Genomic DNA, 18,976 nt, shown 5'->3' on the forward strand with positions numbered 1-18,976 from the left:
GTCTTTCCGGGGGTCTTCAGTCATCAGAGCAAGATATTGCTGGGGGCTTTGTCTTCTGGTTCTCATCTAGGCTTGCAGGCCTTTGGTTTCCACAAAGATCTGCATGCCACCATGCAGGCGCTCCCGGTCCTCGGTATTGATGTTGTCAAGAGCATCATGTCTCTCAGGCTCAAGGGTTGCGGTCTTGCTGGTGTTGGGCAAGCTGCCCTAGAAAGGCTCTTGCCGGGGCCATGTAGGCCGCCCCGGCAAGGCTCTTGCCGGGGGAAGCCCATCTTGTCCCTTTGCTCTTTATGCTTCTGGCTTGGGCGCTGCCTCGGCAACTTTGTATCTTTGCTTCCTCTGCCCTGCCGAGCCCGGCCGCAAGCGTGGCTATGACTGCCCGTGCACAAGTAAAGAGGTACAGAAGGGCCCCTACTTTTGTACACCGATAGGAGCCCTCGGGCCTGGGCCACATATAACTGCAGGGCGTTATTGGGCCAGGCCCAAAACGGTGCGCGGGCACGCGTGGCAGAGTTTTTACTGCGGTAATTCCTTCGCCAGTTACGCTTCCTCATGACCTGCATTGAGTGCGCGACATGGGGGTCGTGTGTGGAATGACCACAGCGTGCTTGCGTCACCCCGCGGTGAATAGTAAAGAGGCGGCCTGCGTCTTCCCCATAAAAAAGAGGAAACCACAGGGGCACTGCTCATTTACCCCCTCGCCTCTCTCAACATTGGAACCGTCGTTCCATGTTTCCCACCACGCCCGTCTCTTTCGCCACGTACGCCGCATGCATGGTGTGTGGTAGGTGACGGACGTGCGGGATATGGGAAAGCGCGCCATGGCCGATACCCATGCGCCTTTGATTGGCGAAGGGAGGGCGGTCGACAACCCTTACTCGTTGCCAACTTAATGAGATGGACTTGAAAGGGCCCTCCAGAGGCGTAGAGCCAGTCTTCTGCCTTCCCATGCTTGGCTATAAAAAGGGGACTCAGGAGGAGGAGGAGAGGCATCCCCTCGCGTCGCCTCCATCCTTCATCCACCACCATGTCGAGAGGGCGCAGCCGTGGCCAACCCTTCCGCGGAGGCGACTCGATCTTCCTCTCATTAGAGAGCTGCGGTGGTCAAGGAAGAACCAGATGCCCAAGGTGGAGGCACCGGACAGGGGCGCGATCGGCGGGGCGGCCGAGGCAGAGGTGGGCGCGGAAGGAGGACACCTGCGACGTCTCCATCTCCGACAACATCTCCTCTTGCTTAGTCAAGCGGCCACATTGGGGACACGGCGCTGGAGTTCATCTTGCAGATGCACGAGCTGCCGCGTAGCCACCTTTGCCTCCTCGAGGCATTTGCAAGGGTGCTGGAGATCGACCAGCCACCGAGGCTGAGGCTTCACATGAAGGGGTGTTGCAATGGCGACATATGGGAAAACACAAGGTTCCCCGTCCCTCATGAATGCTTCTTCATCGGGGTTGGAAAACCTTCGCACGCGCCCACTGCTTGATGAAGGGGCACGTTCTCCACTTCAAATTAGTGGAGAGCGATCTGCTCTCTGTCAAGGTCTTCGGGCAGTCGGGACACATGTTAGGGTGCTGCGCGGAGAGCTCGACCGACGACGAGAGCTCCTCCTCGAGCGACGGCGACGAGGAGGGGACCGGGCGGGAGGACGCCGATTCCGACTCTGGATGATCGTTGGCAGCAGCGTCGTCATCTGCGTCGCCCTCCTCCCTCGGTCACGCGCCTTGCCGAGGGCCATCCCCGCCATGCTCTCCATCGGCCCGTTCCCTGTCGCCCTGTCTTCGCCCTCACCTGTCGTAGCTGGGAGGAAAGGGGCAAGAACGGAGATCACGGGGCACTTATATTTTTTCTAAGCTTGTAGGCATTTGCCGAATTTCAACTTCTAAGTAATGTAATCTCTCGAGACCATGCTTATGTTCCGCAACATGCGTACTTGTATTAGCATTTTAATGAAAAGGACTAGCCTTGCCGGAAACCCGTGCACGGATAAACTCGTGCAGAGGAAAAATGCCTCTTTAACGCAAATAAACGAGTTATCTCGGCAAGCCATCTTGCCGGTGCCCTCTGCGCCTGCCGGAGAATCACATCTGCCGGGTTACAGACAAAGGGTCCAGCCCCCCGTTCATCTCTTTTTAGCAAGGGCTACTACGACCACTCCGACCGAAGCAACGTTCGGGCCGGGAATGGGAGTACGTGAGTCTTTGAAAAGAGAGTGGCGAGGTTTCCTTATGCACAAGTTGTAGGTTATGAACATGGATGGGCAAGAGGTAAACTTTATCTATTTGGTTTGCCGGGGGTCGTCGTGCCGGGCTGTCTTCTCAACTTCTTGCCGGAGCTGGGTCCTTGGCGGGATCGAGCGTCCTTGCCGTGACCAGAAGGAAAAGAGGGCAAGAGCATGGATTCTTAGCAGTCCGTTAATACTTGTTGGAATCAAAAAGTAGTACAATACCCTGGATAAGCACGCATATACGTATACACATAACTATGGAAATCAACAGGAAACTGTACATACTAAGGGTTTCTTTCCCTGACTGCGCGCAGGGTCTGCGCCTGGCTTTGTACATAGGGTTACATGCCTTTGTACATAAGGCTATTACAAAAGGGGGGTTGCCAGGGCTCCCGGCAATCGCGCCTTAGGGGTAAAACTTGTGAAGATGTTCGATGTTCCAGGAATTGCTCACTAGAATGCCATCCTCGGTGTCCAGGTAGACTGCGCCGGGCCTGGTGACTCGTATTACCCGATAAGGGCCTTCCCACTTTGGCGTCAACTTTTTTGAATTCTTGGTGGATTGGATCCGCCAAAGAACAAGGTCGCCTTCCTCAAGGCTTTGGGCATGAACCTTGTGGCTATGGTAGTGGTGCAAGGCTTGCTGGTAACGAGCGGCTTGCACAGTAGCCTGAAGACGATCTTCCTCAAGGAGCGTCACATCATCTTGGCGCAACTGCTCTTGCTCGAGCTCATCATAAGCGAGCACTCAAGGTGACCCGTGTATGAGTTCCGTGGGGAGAACTGCTTCTACCCCGTATATCAGGGCAAAGCGTGTCTGGCCAGTGGCTCGATTTGGTGTCGTTCTGATCGACCAAAGAACCGTTGGCAACTCATCAATCTAGCGCCTTCCGCACTTGTGCAGCCTGTCAAAAGTTCTGGTTTTGAGGCCCCGCAACACTTCCACATTTGCCCTCTCAGCCTGGCCGTTGCTTCTGGGATGAGCAACAGAAGCAAAACAAACCTTGCCCCAGAGCTCTTGAATGTACGATGTCAACTACATGATCATGCATGACAATATGACAATGATGGATTGTGTCATAATAAATGGAACGGTGGAAAGTTGCATGGCAATATATCTCGGAATGGCTACGGAAATGCCATAATAGGTAGGTATGGTGGCTGTTTTGAGGAAGGTAAATGGTGGGTTTATGGTACCAGCAAAAGTTGCGCGGTACTAGAGAGGCTAAAAATGGTGGAAGGGTGAGAGTGCGTATAATCCATGAACTCAACATTAGTCATAAAGAACTCACATACTTATTGCAAAAATCTACAAGTCATCAAATACCAAGCACTACACGCATGCTCTTAGGGGGATAGATTGGTAGGAAAAGACCATCGCTCGTCCCCGACCGCCACTCATAAGGAAGACAATCAAAAAATACCTCATGCTTCAAATTTGTTACACAACGGTTACCATACATGCATGCTACGGGACTTGCAAACCTCAACACAAGTATTTCCCAAATTCACAATTACCCCACTAGCATGACTCTAATATCACCATCCTCATGTCTCAAAACAATCATCAAGTATCAAACTTCTACTATTCAACGCACTTTATATGCATGTTTTTATTATACCCAACTTGGATGCCCATCATATTAGGACTAGTTTTATAACCAAAGCAAATTACCATGCTGTTCTAAAAGACTCTCAAAATAATATAAGTGAAGCATGAGAGATCAATAATTTCTATAAAATAAAACCACCACCGTGCTCTAAAAAGATATAAGTGAAGCACATAGAGTATTATAATAAATTCCGATTCATGTGTGTCTCTCCCAAAAGGTGTGTACAGCAAGGATGATTGTAGTAAACTAAAAAGAAAAGACTCAAATCATACAAGACGCTCCAAGCAAAACACATATCATGTGGTGAATAAAAATATAGCCTCAAGTAAAGTTACCGATAGACGAAGACGAAAGAGGGGATGCCTTCCAGGGCATCCCCAAGCTCAGGCTTTTGGTTGTCCCTGAATTTTACCTTGGGGTGCCTTGGGCATCCCCAAGCTTATGCTCTTGCCACTCCTTGTTCCAAAATCCATCAAATCTTTACCCAAAAACTTGAAAACTTCACAACACAAAACTCAACAGAAAATCTCGTGAGCTCCGTTAGTATAAGAAAATAAACCACCACTTTAAGGTACTTTAATTAACTCATTATTTATTTATATTGGTGTTAAACCTACTGTATTCTAACTTCTCTATGGTTTATACCCCCCGATACTAGCCATAGATGCATCAAAATAAGAAAATAACACGCAAAAAAGAGAATCTGTCAAAAACAGAACAGTCTGTAGCAATCTGTAGATTTCGAATACTTCTGTAACTCCAAAAATTCTGAAAAATTAGGATGACCAGGAAAATTCATATATTGATCTACTGCAGTTGGAATTGGTATTTTATCGCTCTCTGGTGAAAAATTAATTGTTTTTTCATGAGCGCATACTTTCTGTTTTTATCAGCAAGATCAAACAACAATCACCCAAGAAGATCCGAAAGGATTTACTTGGCACAAAAACTAATTAAAACATAAAAAACACAATCATAACAGAGGCTAGATAAATTATTTATTACTAAACAGGAACAAAAAGCAAAGAACAAAAATAAAATTGGGTTGCCTCCCAACAAGCGCTTTTCTTTAAAGCCTTTTAGCTAGGCATTGAGATTTCAATGATGCTCACAAGAAAGACAAGAATTGAAGCACATAGAGAGCATCACAAAACACATGACAAACACATTTAAGTCTAACATACTTCCTATGCATAGGAATTTTATAAGCAAACAAATTATCAAGAGAAGCAAAAACTAGCATATGCATGGAAGAAAAAAGAAACAATAGCAATCTCAACATGACGAGAGGTGAGGGAGTCCTGGATTAGGGGATCTCCGGACAGCCGGACTATATACTTTGGCCGGACTACCGGACTATGAAGGTACAAGATTGAACACTTCGTCCCATGTCCGGATGGGACTCTACTTGACGTGGAAGGCAAGCTAGGCAATACGGATATGTATATCTCCACCTTTGTAACCGACCTTGTGTAACCCTAGCCCCCTCCGGTGTCTATATAAACCGGAGGGTTTTAGTCCGTAGGACAACATACAATCATACCATAGGCTAGCTTCTAGGGTTTAGCCTCTTTGATCTCGTGGTAGATCAACTCTTGTAATACTCATATCATCAAGAACAATCAAGCAGGACGTAGGGTATTACCTCCATCAAGAGGGCCCGAACCTGGGTAAACATCGTGTCCCTTGCCTCCTGTTACCATCTGCCTTAGACTCATAGTTCGGGACCCCCTACCCGAGATCTGCCGGTTTTGACACCGACATTGGTGCTTTCATTGAGAGTTCCACTGTGTCGTCACCGCAAGGCTTGATGGCTCCTTCGATCATCGCTAGCGATGCGGTCCAGGGTGAGGCTTTCCTCCCCGGACAGATCTTCGTATTTGGCGGCTTCACTATGCGGGCCAATTCGCTTGGCCATCTGGAGCAGATCGAAAGCTACGCCCCTGGGCATCAGGTCAGATTTGGAAACTTGAAATACACGGCCGACATCCGCGGAGACTTGATCTTCGACGGATTCGAGCCCATGTCGGACACGCCGCACAGTCACGATGAGCATGACGTAACTCTACCGTCGAACGATGTCCGGGAGATGGCATCCGCAACCACTCCGGCCTTCAATACGGAGCAAGTCGCGCTATCCAAGAGCGGAGGGATGGACCCCGCCATGGAGGCTGCACTCTCAGTGGCGATAGAGCCGGAAACTGACTTCACCCCTTATGAGAGCCGTGTCGCCGAACCACTGGATTCATCTCCGGCCACGGACTCCGAGCCGCTCACATCCGTGCCCGTCGAGTCCGACTGGGCGCCGATCATGGAGTTCACCTCCGCGGATATCTTTTAGCACTCTGATACATCTCCAACGTATCTATAATTTTCGATTGCTCCATGCTATATTATCTACTGTTTCAGACATTATTGGGCTTTATTTTCCACTTTTATATTATTTTTGGGACTAACCTATTAACCGGAGGCCCAACCCAGAATTGCTGTTTTTTGCCTGTTTTAGGGTTTCGAAGAAGAGGAATATCAAACGGAGTCCAAACGGAATGAAACCTTCGGAAATGTGATTTTCCCATCAGATAAGATCCAGGAGACTTGGACCCTCCGTCAAGAAAGCCACGAGGTGCTCACGAGGGTAGGGGTGCCCCCCTAGGGCGCGCCCCCTGCTTCGTGGGCCCCTCGAAGCTCCACCGACGTACTTCTTCCTCCTATATATATCCACGTACCCCCAAATGATCAGGGACGGAGCCAAAAACCTAATTCCACCGCCGCAACTTTCTGTATCCACGAGATCCCATCTTGGGGCCTGTTTCGGAGCTCCGCCGGAGGGGGCATTGATCACGGAGGGCTTCTACATCATCATCCAAGCCCCTCCGATGAAGTGCGAGTAGTTTACTTCAGACCTACGGGTCCATAGCTAGTAGCTAGATGGCTTCTTCTCTCTTTTTGGATCTCAATACAATGTTCTCCCCCTCTCTCGTGGAGATCTATTCGATGTAATCTTCTTTTTGCGGTGTGTTTGTTGAGACCGATGAATTGTGGGTTTATGATCAAGTCTATCTATGAATAATATTTGAATTTTCTCTGAATTCTTTTATGTATGATTGGTTATCTTTGCAAGTCTCTTCGAATTATCAGTTTGGTTTGGCCTACTAGAGATTGGTTCAATCTTGCGGTGTCCTTTCCCAGTGATAGAAGGGGCAGCAAGGCATGTATTGTATTGTTGCCATCGAGGATAACAAGATGGTTTTTTTTATCATATTGCATGAAACTATCCCTCTACATCATGTCATCTTGCTTAAGGCGTTACTCTGTTTTTAACTTAATACTCTAGATGCATGCTGGATAGCGGTCGATGAGTGGAGTAATAGTAGTAGATGCAGAATCGTTTCGGTCTACTTGTCTCGGACGTGATGCCTATATACATGATCATACCTAGATATTCTCATAACTATGCTCAATTCTGTCAATTGCTCAACAGTAATTTGTTCACCCACTGTAGAATACTTATGCTCTTGAGAGAAGCCACTAGTGAAACCTATGGCCCCCGGGTCTCTTTCTCATCATATCAATCTCCGTTACTTTATTATTGCTTTGCTTTTACTTTGCTTTTACTTTATTTACTTTGCATCTCTATACCAAAAATACCAAAAAATATTATTTATCATCTCTATCAGATCTCACTTTCGTAAGTGATCGTGAAGGGATTGACAACCCCTAAGCGCGTTGGTTGCGTTGAGCTATTGTTTTTGTGTAGGTACGAGGGACTCGAGTGTAGCCTCCTACTGGATTGATACCTTGGTTCTAAAAAACTGAGGGAAATACTTATGCTACTTTGCTGCATCATCCCTTCCTCTTCGGGGAAATCCAACGCAATGCTCAAGAGGTAGCAAGAAGAATTTCTGGCGCCATTGCCGGGGAGTCTGCGCAGAAGTCAACATACCAAGTACTCATCACAATCCCTATCTCCCGCATTACATTATTTGCCATTTGCCTCTCATTTTCCTCTCCCCCACTTCACCCTTGCCGTTTTATTCGCCCTCTCTCTCTCTCTATCCTCCCTCTCTATTTGCCTTTTTGCCCGTTTGCTCTCGTTTGCTCGTGTGTTGGATTGCTTGTTTGTCGCGATGGCTCAAGATAATACTAAATTGTGTGACTTCACCAACACCAATAATAATGATTTCCTTAGCACTCTGATTGCTCCCTTACCGAAGCTGAATCTTGTGAAATTAATACTGCTTTGTTGAATCTTGTCATGAAAGATCCGTTCTCCGGCCTTCCTAGTGAAGATGCCGCTACCCATCTTAATAGCTTCGTTGATTTGTGTGACATGCAAAATAAGAAAGATGTCGATAATGATATTGTTAAATTGAATCTATTTCGTTTCGGCAAGGTGCGGCGGCGGCGGGCAAGGTGCGGCGGCGGCGCGGGTGTGGTGCGGCGGCGGCGCGGGTGTGGTGCGGCGGCGGGTGAGCAAGGTGCGGCGGCGGCGCTAGGGCACAAGGGCGGCGGCGCGGGTGAGGCGGCGGGCGAGGCGGGGTGATGGTGAGGTGGTGGTGCGGCGGCGGCGGTGGGCAAGGTGCGGCGCGGCGCGGTGGTGGTGAGGCGGCTTAGGCGCGGGGCGGCGGTGACGCAGGGCGCGGGGTGGAGCTGCGTGCTGCTGCTTGTTGCGGCTTTGATTTGATGTGTTTAGAGGGGGGGTGCTTGGGTATTTATATGGGTGAGGGGAGACAAAACTTGGGGTAGGGGGCAAGGAATAAGAATAGGAGTAGGAAAGATCTAGAAAAATAAACGGAAGTAGGACAAAAGTCCTACTAGGATTTCCTAAAAGAAAGAGGCGGCGGCTCCCTGGCGCCTGCGCACGGGGAGGCTGGGGCGCTAGCGATGGCCTTGGCCTCGGCCGGCTGGTCTTGGGCCTTTGGCCGAAGGCGCTGCAGTTTTTTTATACGGTTCCGCGCTCGGAAAAACACAGAAAAACAAAATCTACCGAACTCCAAAACTGATTAAAGTAAATTTTCCCCGACTCCTAAAAATGAGTCGAACAAAATGAACTTTTCTCCGGACCTAAAATGCAATTTTCGAAAACGCGCATTTTTCCCTATCCAAATAAAATGCAAACAAACACTGGCGAAACCAAAATTGATCTATTTATTAAATCTCCATTTTTCCTATATTTTGGGAAAGTCATATTATTCCCGCTCTCTTATTTTGACATCGGAAAAATTATTGAAGATGGAAATAAATAAATCAAATGATCCTCTTTTCCAAATTCGAGAAAACTCTCAAATATGAAAATAACGAAATCTCCAACTCTCTCCGAAGGTCCTTGAGTTGCGTGAAATTTCTAGGATCGACCAAAATGCAAGAAAATAAGATAGGCATGATGATCTAATATTCCAAATTGAAAATAAATTCAAAAGAACTTTGAATTTAATTCTTTGAAACTCCCAACTCATATTTCATATAATTTGAAGAAGTCATTTTATCTTCTCTCGTGAAAATCATTGAGTCGCATAAAGTTTCAGAATTGGAATATTTCCAAATGAAATTCAATTATTTTTCAAACACCCTTTTCATTTTTAAATGGAAGAAGTCATGTCATCTTCTCTCTAGGGTTTTGTGTTTGAAAAGAATTTGAATTCTGAAGATCAGAAAGCAAATATGAAAGTTTGGAAAAGTCCTTTTATTCCCTCTCATTTAACTTTCAAAAAGTTCAAATTCAGTCAAATTTCGCAATCAATCAAACAATCAATCATCTATCTATGTGTTTATAACATTCCAAAATTTAGAATTTTGGGATGTTACATTTCCTCTCCCCCACTTCACCCTTGCCGTTTTATTCGCCCTGTCTCTCTCTATCCTCCCTATCTTTCCCGTTTTTCTCTTTTTTGCCCGCTTGCTTCTTGTTTGCTTGTGTGTTGGATTGCTTGCTTCTCACGATGGCTCAAGATAACACTAAATTGTGTGACTTTACCAATACCAACAACAATGATTTTATTAGCACTCCGATTGCTCCTCTTACCGATGTTGAATCTTGTGAAATTAATGCCGCTTTGCTAAATCTTGTCATGAAAGATCCGTTTTCCGGCCTTCCTAGTGAAGATGCCGCTACCCATCTAAATAGCTTCGTTGATTTGTGTGATATGCAAAAGAAGAAAGATGTGGATAATGATATTGTTAAATTGAAGCTATTTCCTTTTTCGCTTTGAGATTGTGCTAAAGCTTGGTTTTAGTCTTTGCCTAAAAATAGTATTGATTCTTGGAACAAGTGCAAAGATGCTTTTATCTCTAAGTATTTTCCTCCCGCTAAGATCATCTCCCTTAGAAACGATATTATGAATTTTAAGCAACTTGATCATGAACATGTTGCACAAGCTTGGGAGAGGATGAAATTAGTGATACGTAATTGCCCTACTCATGGTTTGAATTTGTGAATGATTATACATTTTTTTATGCCGGATTGAATTTTGCTTCTAAAAATCTTTTAGATTCGGCCGTGGGAGGCACTTTTATGGAAATCACTTTAGGAGAAGCTACTAAACTCCTAGATAATATTATGGTTAATTATTCTCAATGGCATACTGAAAGATCTACTAATAAAAAGGTGCATGCGATAGAAGAAATTAATGTCTTGAGTGGAAAGATTGATGAACTTATGAAATTATTTGCTAGTAAGAGTGTTTCTCCTGATCCTAATGATAAGCCCTTGTTTACTTTGATTGAGAATAATAATGAATCTATGGATGTGAATTTTGTTGGTAGGAACAATTTTGGTAACAATGTGTATAGAGGAAATTTTAATCCTAGGCCTTATCCTAGTAATCCCTCCAATAATTATGGTAATTCATACAACAAGTCTTATGGAAATTATAATAAGATGCCCTCTGATTTTGAATCTAACATTAAAGAATTTATTACTTCCCAAAAGAATTTCAATGCTTTGATTGAAGAAAAAATGCTTAAGATTGATGAGTTGGCTAGGAACATTAATAGAATTTCTCTTGATGTTGATTCTTTGAAACTTAGATCTATTCATCCTAAGCATGATATCAATGAGTCTCTCAAAGCCATGAGAATTTCCATTGATGAGTGCAAAGAAAGAACCGCTAGGATGCGTGCTAAGAAAGATGCCTTTATAAGAGCGTGTTCTTCTAGTTCCTATGAAAATAAAGATGAAGATCTAAAAGTTATTGATGTGTCCCCTATTAAATCTTTGTTTTGCAATATGAATCTTGATAATGATGGGACTGAATATGATCCACCTTTACCTAGAAGGCGTTCCAAAAATTCGGAGTTTTTAGATCTTGATGCTAAATTTGATAAAAGTGGGATTGAAGAAATTAAAACCCTAGATGTTGCTAAACCCACTATTTTGGATTTCAAGGAATTTAATTATGAAAATTGCTCTTTGATTGAGTGTATTTCCTTGTTGCAATCCGTGCTAAATTCTCCTCATGCTTATAGTCAAAATAAAGCGTTTACTAAACATATCGTTGATGCCTTGATGCAATCTTATGAAGAAAAACTTGAGTTGGAAGTTTCTATCCCTAGAAAACTTTATGATGAGTGGGAACCAAATATTAAAATTAAAATTAAAGATCATAAATGCTATGCTTTGTGTGATTTGGGTGCTAGTGTTTCCACGTTTCCAAAGACTTTGTGTGATTTGTTAGGTTTCCGTGATTTCGATGATTGCTCTTCAAACTTGCACCTTGCGGATTCCACTATTAAGAAACCAACGGGAAGAATCAATGATGTTCTTATTGTGGCAAATAGGAATTATGTGCCCATAGATTTTATTGTTCTTGACATAGATTGCAATCCTTCATGTTCTATTATTCTTGGTAGACCTTTCCTTAGAACGATTGGTGCAATTATTGATATGAAGGAAGGAAATATTAGATTCCAATTTCCGTTAAGGAAAGGCATGGAACACTTTCCCAGAAAGAAAATTAAATTACCTTATGAATATATTATGAGAGCCACTTATGGATTTCCTACCAAAGATGGCAATACCTAGATCTATCCTTTTTATGCCGAGCTAGGGGCGTTAAACGATAGCGCTTGTTGGGAGGCAACCCAATTTTATTTTTATTCCTTGCTTTTTTATCCTGTTTAGTAATAAATAATTTACCTAGCCTCTGTTTTTGTTGTGTTTTTTGTGTTTAATTAGTGTTTGTTCCAAGTAGAACGTTGGGAAGACTTGGGGAAAGTCTTGTTAATCTTGCTGTAAAAAACAGAAACTTTAGCGCTCACGAGAACTGCTGCCATTTTTATTTGGAAAGTGATATTTAGTTAATTATTTTTACAGATGATTAATAGGTAAATTCCTCACGTCCAGAAATTTATTTTAGAATTTTTGGGGTTCCAGATCTTGCGCTAGTTACAGATTACTACAGACTGTTCTGTTTTTGACAGATTCTGTTTTTCGTGTGTTGTTTGCTTATTTTGATGAATCTATGGCTAGTAAAATAGTTTATAAACCATAGAGAAGTTGGAATACAGTAAGTTTAATACCAATATAAATAAATAATGAGTTCATTACGGTACCTTGAAGTGGTCTTTTGTTTTCTTTCGCTAACGGAGCTCACAAGATTTTCTACTTTAAGTTTTGTGTTGTGAAGTTTTCAAGTTTTGGGTAAAGATTTTATGGATTATGGAACAAGGTGTGGCAAGAGCCTAAGCTTGGGGATTCCCATGGCACCCCCAAGATAATCTAAGGACACCTAAAAGCCAAAGCTTGGGGATGCTCCGGAAGGCATCCCCTCTTTCGTCTACTTCTATCGGTAACTTTACTTGGAGCTATATTTTTATTCACCACATGATACGTGTTTTGCTTGGAGCGTCTTGTATGATTTGAGTCTTTAGTTTTTAGTTTACCACAATCATCCTTGATGTACACACCTTTTGAGAGAGCCATACATGATTTGGAATTTGTTAGAATACTCTATGTGCTTCACTTATATCTTTTGAGTTATATAGTTTTGCTCTAGTACTTCACTTATATATTTTAGAGCACGGTGGTGGATTTGTTTTATAGAAGTTATTGATCTCTCATGCTTCACTTAGATTATTTTGAGAGTCTTAAATAGCATGTTAATTTTCTTAAATAATCCTAATATGCTAGGTATTCAAGATTAGTAAATTTTTCTTATGAGTGTTTTGAATACTAAGAGAAGTTTGATGCTTGATGATTATTTTGAGATATGGAGGTAATAATATCAAAGTCGTGCTAGTTGAGTAGTTTTGAATTAGAGAAATGCTTGTGTTGAAGTTTGCAAGTCCCGTAGCATGCACATATGGTAAACGTTATGTAACAAATTTGAAACATGAGGTGTTATTTGATTGTCCTCCTTATGAGTGGTGGTTGGGGACGAGCGATGGTCTTTTCCTACCAATCTATCTCCCTAGGAGCATGCGTGTAGTGCTTGGTTTTTGATGACTTGTAGATTTTTGCAATAATTATGTGAGTTCTTTATGACTAATGTTGAGTCCATGGATTATACGCACTCTCACCCTTCCATCATTGCTAGCCTCTTCGGTACCGTGCATTGCCCTTTCTCACATTGAGAGTTGGTACAAACTTCGCCGGTGCATCCAAACCCCGTGATATGATACACTCTTTCACACATAAACCTCCTCATATCTTCCTCAAAACAGCCACCATACCTACCTATTATGGCATTTCCATAGCCATTCCGAGATATATTGCCATGTAACTTTCCACCATTCCGTTTCTCATGACAAATTCATCATTGTCATATTGCTTAGCATGATCATGTAGTTGCCATAGTATTTGTGGCAAAGCCACCGTTCATAATTCTTCCATACATGTCACTCTTGGTTCACTGCATATCCCGGTACTCCACCGGAGGCATTCATATAGAGTCATATCTTGTTCTAAGTATCGAGTTGTAATTCTTGAGTTGTAAGTAAATAGAAGTGTGATGATCATCATTCATAGAGCATTGTCCCAAAAAAAGAGAAAGGCCAAATAAAAAAGAAAGAAAAAGAAAAGGACAAATAAAAATAAAAGGGACAATGTTACTATCCTTTTTCCACACTTGTGCTTCAAAGTAGCACCATAATCTTCATGATAGAGAGTCTCTTGTTTGGTCACTTTCATATACTAGTGGGAATTTTTCATTATAGAACTTGGCTTGTATATTCCAACAATGGGCCTCCTCAAGTGCCCTAGGTCTTCGTGAGCAAGCAAGTTGGATGCACACCCACTTAGTTTCTTTTGTTGAGCTTTCATACATTTATAGTTCTAGTGCATCCGTTGCATGGCAATCCCTACTCCTTGCATTAACATCAATCGATGGGCATCTCCATAGCCCATTGATTAGCCTCATTGATGTGCGACTTTCTCCTTTTTTGTCTTCTCCACATAACCCCCATCATATTCTATTCCACCCAAAGTGCTATATCCATGGCTCGCGCTCATATATTGCGTGAAAGTTTATAGGTTTGAGATTACTAAAGTATGAAACAATTTTGGCTTGTCATCGGGGTTGTGCATGATGAGAGCATTCTTGTGTGACGAAAATGGAGCATGACTAAACTATATGATTTTGTAGGGATGAACTTTCTTTGGCCATGTTATTTTGAGAAGACATAATTTCTTAGTTAGTATGCTTAAAGTATTATTATTTTTATGTCAATATGAACTTTTATCTTGAATCTTTCGGATCTGAATATTCATACCATAATTAAGAAGAATTACATTAAAATTATGCCAAGTAGCACTCCACATCAAAAAATATCTTTTTTATCATTTACCTACTCGAGGACGAGCAGGAATTAAGCTTGGGGATGCTTGATACGTCTCCAACGTATCTATAATTTTTGATTGCTCCATGCTATATTATCTACTGTTTTGGACATTATTGGGCTTTATTATCCACTTTTATATTATTTTTGGGACTAACCTATTAACCGGAGGCCCAACCCAGAATTGATGTTTTTTTGCCTATTTTAGGGTTTCGAAGAAAAGGAATATCAAATGGAGTCCAAACGGAATGAAACCTTCGAGAACATGATTTTCTCACCGAACATGACCCAGGAGACTTGGACCCTACGTTAAGAAACAAAGGAGGAGGCCACAAGGTAGGGGGCGCACCTACCCCCCCAGGCGCGCCCTCCACCCTCGTGGGGCCCCTGTTGCTCCACCGACGTACTCCTTCCTCCTATATATACCTACATACCCCCAAACGATCAGATACGGAGCCAAAACCCTAGTTCCACCGCCACAACTTTCTGTATCCACGAGATCCCATCTTGGGGCCTATTCCGGAGCTCCGCCGGAGAGGGCATCCATCATGGAGGGCTTCTACATCAACACCATAGCCTCTCCGATGAAGTGTGAGTAGTTTACCTCAGACCTTCGGGTCCATAGTTATTAGCTAGATGGCTTCTTCTCTCTTTTTCGATCTCAATACAATGTTCTCCCCCCCTCTTGTGGAGATCCATTCGATGTAATCTTCTTTTTGCGGTGTGTTTGTTGAGACCAATGAATTGTGGGTTTATGATCAAGATTATCTATGAACAATATTTGAATCTTCTCTGAATTCTTTTATGTATGATTGGTTATCTTTGCAAGTCTCTTCTAATTATCAGTTTGGTTTGGCCTACTAGATTGATCTTTCTTGCAATGGGAGAAGTGCTTAGCTTTGGGTTCAATCTTGCGGTGTCCTTTCCGAGTGACAGTAGGGGCAGCAAGGCACGTATTGTATTGTTATTGTTGCCATCGAGGATAACAAGATGTTTTTTATCATATTGCATGAATTTATCCCTCTACATCATGTCATCTTGCTTAAGGCGTTACTCTGTTTTCATGAACTTAATACTCTAGATGCATGCTGGATAGCGGTCGATGAGTGGAGTAATAGTAGTAGATGTAGGCAGGAGTCGGTCTACTTGTCTCAGACGTGATGCCTATATACATGATCATACCTAGATATTCTCATAACTATGCTCAATTCAGTCAATTGCTCAACTGTAATTCGTTCACCCACCGTAAAATACTTAAGCTCTTGAGAGAAGACACTAGTGAAACCTATGGCCCCCAGGTCTATCTTCATCATATTAATCTTCCAATACTTAGTTATTTCCTTTGCTTTTTTACTTTGCATCCTTATTTTCGGTGTCAAAACCGGCCGATCTCGGGTAGGGGGTCCCGAACTGTACGTCTAGGCCGGATGGTAACAGGAGGCAGGGGACATAATGTTTTACCCAGGTTCGGGCCCTCTTGATGGAGGTAAAACCCTACGTCCTGCTTGATTAATATTGATGATATGGGTAGTACAAGAGTAGATCTACCACGAGATCAGAGAGGCTAAACCCTAGAAGCTAGCCTATGGTATGATTGTATGTTGTGATTCTTGTCCTATGGACTAAAACCCTTCGGTTTATATAGACATCGGAGAGGGTTAGGGTTACACAAGGTCGGTTACAAAGGAGGAGATATCCATATCCGTGTTGCCTAGCTTGCCTTCCACGCCAGGTAGAGTCCCATCCGGACACGATACGAAGTCTTCAATCTTGTATCTTCATAGTCTAACAGTCCGGCCAATGGAGATAGTCCGGCTATCCGGAGACCCCCTAATCTAGGACTCCCTCAGTAGCCCCTGAACTAGGCTTCAATGACGATGAGTCCGGCGCGCAGTGTTATCTTCGGCATTGCATTGCGGGTTCCCTCTCCGAATATATCACGGAAGAATTTGAATACGAGGATAGTGTCCGACCCTACAAAATAAGTTCCACATACCGCCGTAGAGAGAATAATATTTTCGCAAATCCAATTTGCTGACTTGTTTTGGCAGCATGACGTTATGTCATGGCCCGGTGATTATTCGAACTGTTTTTCTTCAACCAGCTCCACACATAACGCTAGGTGGTTTCTTGACACGTCTTGTCAAAGCAGAGATCATGTTCCCCCAATTACGGGATTCTCATTAATGCGGTCGTGGGTAACCCAACCGTGTCTAGGACTCCTAGATTATAGGCAAGTCCTAAACGGCTACGGAGAGGACGCTTGATATTCACCCTCTTTATAAAGGGACAAGGTTTTCGCTTTTTCCCTCTCATGCTCAATCGAACCCTTCCCCCGCCTCGAGTTCTAACACCCAAAGCCCAGGTTAGGTGCTCCGGATCTTCAATCATGTCCGGATCCAGCCTTCAAGGCCGATGGATGCCCTCCTCCGTTACGGAAGAGGACATCAAGAAGTTGAGGGAGGCCAGATACTTGACCGCCGAGGTTTCGCATCGGCTGCCTGCTCGAGGGCAGGTCGTCCCTACTCCCGAACCCAACGAGAACGTCATGTTCGTCTCCCACTTCCTCCGTGGCCAAGGCCTCACTCTGGATCCCTTCGTTAGGGGTTTGATGTTCTATTACGGGCTAGATTTCCACGATCTAGCTCCGGACTCCTTTCTCCACATATCGACATTTATTGTCGTGTGTGAGGCCTTCCTCCGCATTACCCCTCACTTCGGCCTATGGCTCAAGACCTTTGAAGTGAAGCCGAAGATGATCGAGGGGCAACATGCAGCATGCGGAGGTGCATCAATAGGCAAGATGGCAGGAGCTCCATGGCCGAAAGGTTCCTTTCCAGAGGTGTCCGAATTATGGCAACGGGAGTGGTTTTATGTCACGACTCCCAGAAGTGCCAAGTGGGCGGCTGCCCCCGCTTTCTGCTCACCCCCCACCACAACTAATGTCATGGATAAGCAGAGGTCTGAGCTGGGGTCCAACCAAGAACGTGCCTATACTGCAAAGCCGCATTCGAGATCTCTTCGAGGGAGATTTTAATTTGGTTGTGGTAATACAAGTTATGCTGGTTCGTCAAGTCTAGCCTTGCAAACGCCGGCCCCTTCGCTTGTGGGAGTTCAACCCAGAAGGACCGCGTGCCATTCAAAGTTTCCTCGGCCTGACGCACGAGGAGATGTATAAGTCATTCTTTGGACCTCAAATAGAGTGTCCGGATACTACCGAGGACGTGGGCTTGAGCAGTAACTGCGCCGCCGAACAAGTAAGAAATCCTGTAGCCGAACACACCGTCTTTTATTCATCACGAAGTTATTTCTGAGAGTTCGCTTTTTGACCAGGACTGGCTAACAAAGGAGAAGTTGATTCGGTGTTTGGCCCCCCTCCCTAAGGGTTTGGAAAATCCGGTATTGGAAAAGATGCTCCAGACCGCACCTTGCCCGGAGCCCTTGAAGGAAGATACCGTGGAGGATAATGCGGGCAGACACGGGCCCCCAACACTGCCCATTCTAGCCGAGGGAGCGAGCGTCTCCATGAGGGAAGGCGACCAGAAGAGGAAATGGACTGCGCCCGGGGATTCGGAAGCCGAAGCTTCCAAACGGGAGAAGAAGTCTCCCACAGAGGGTCCTGCCTCGGGGGGTGCTTTTGCCGCACAAAGCCCGCGGGGGGATCAGACCTCCAACGAGTCGTAAGTGATCCAAAAAATACTTTAATAGTGAAGGTATACTATCTTTCTTCTGAGAAAATAACCGCCGTATATATCTTGCAGTTCGGGCCTTAGCCCCTCTCAGCTGAGCTCGTCTTTGGGGGATCTTCTTCCAGAGATGATGGAGAGCGAAACACCTCCCCCGGACTCCTCAGCTCAAGAAGCAGGCGACCCCGAAGTGTCGTCACGGAGGGCCTCTCCGGATACGGTGAGGCCAGAAGATAATCCCATAGACCCCCGAAGTCCCTAGCGTTCGGCTCCCGAAGAGGGCAAACAAAAGAGTCCGGCACCGTCTGGTATGCGGTCGGATGTTCTGAGGGAGTTGGTGGGGCGAGCGGCCATCTCAGAAGAACACCGTATGCTGATGGGTACGGTGATGGAGAGAATTTCGTCCGCCGAAAGCGGATTACATGAAGCCTTTATAAGTCTACTGACAGGCTTTGAGGTACGTGAGATAATATGTGATAGAACCGCACATGTTAGGTGTGCCCTATGTAGATAGTAACCCCTGAGACTCTGGTTGTTGTCGAGAACGGCGACGAATAGAGGATCATAGTCCCAGGCAATAACCAGACCACCCTTATGTGCAGGTGGTGGAAGCTCCGGTGGCTAGTCGGACTAGTGAGTTTGCCAAATTAAAACGGCAACTGGATGCGGCAGACGCCGACAT

This window comes from Triticum urartu, chromosome 4 (assembly GCF_003073215.2).
Source record: "Triticum urartu cultivar G1812 chromosome 4, Tu2.1, whole genome shotgun sequence".
Taxonomy (NCBI): domain Eukaryota; kingdom Viridiplantae; phylum Streptophyta; class Magnoliopsida; order Poales; family Poaceae; genus Triticum; species Triticum urartu.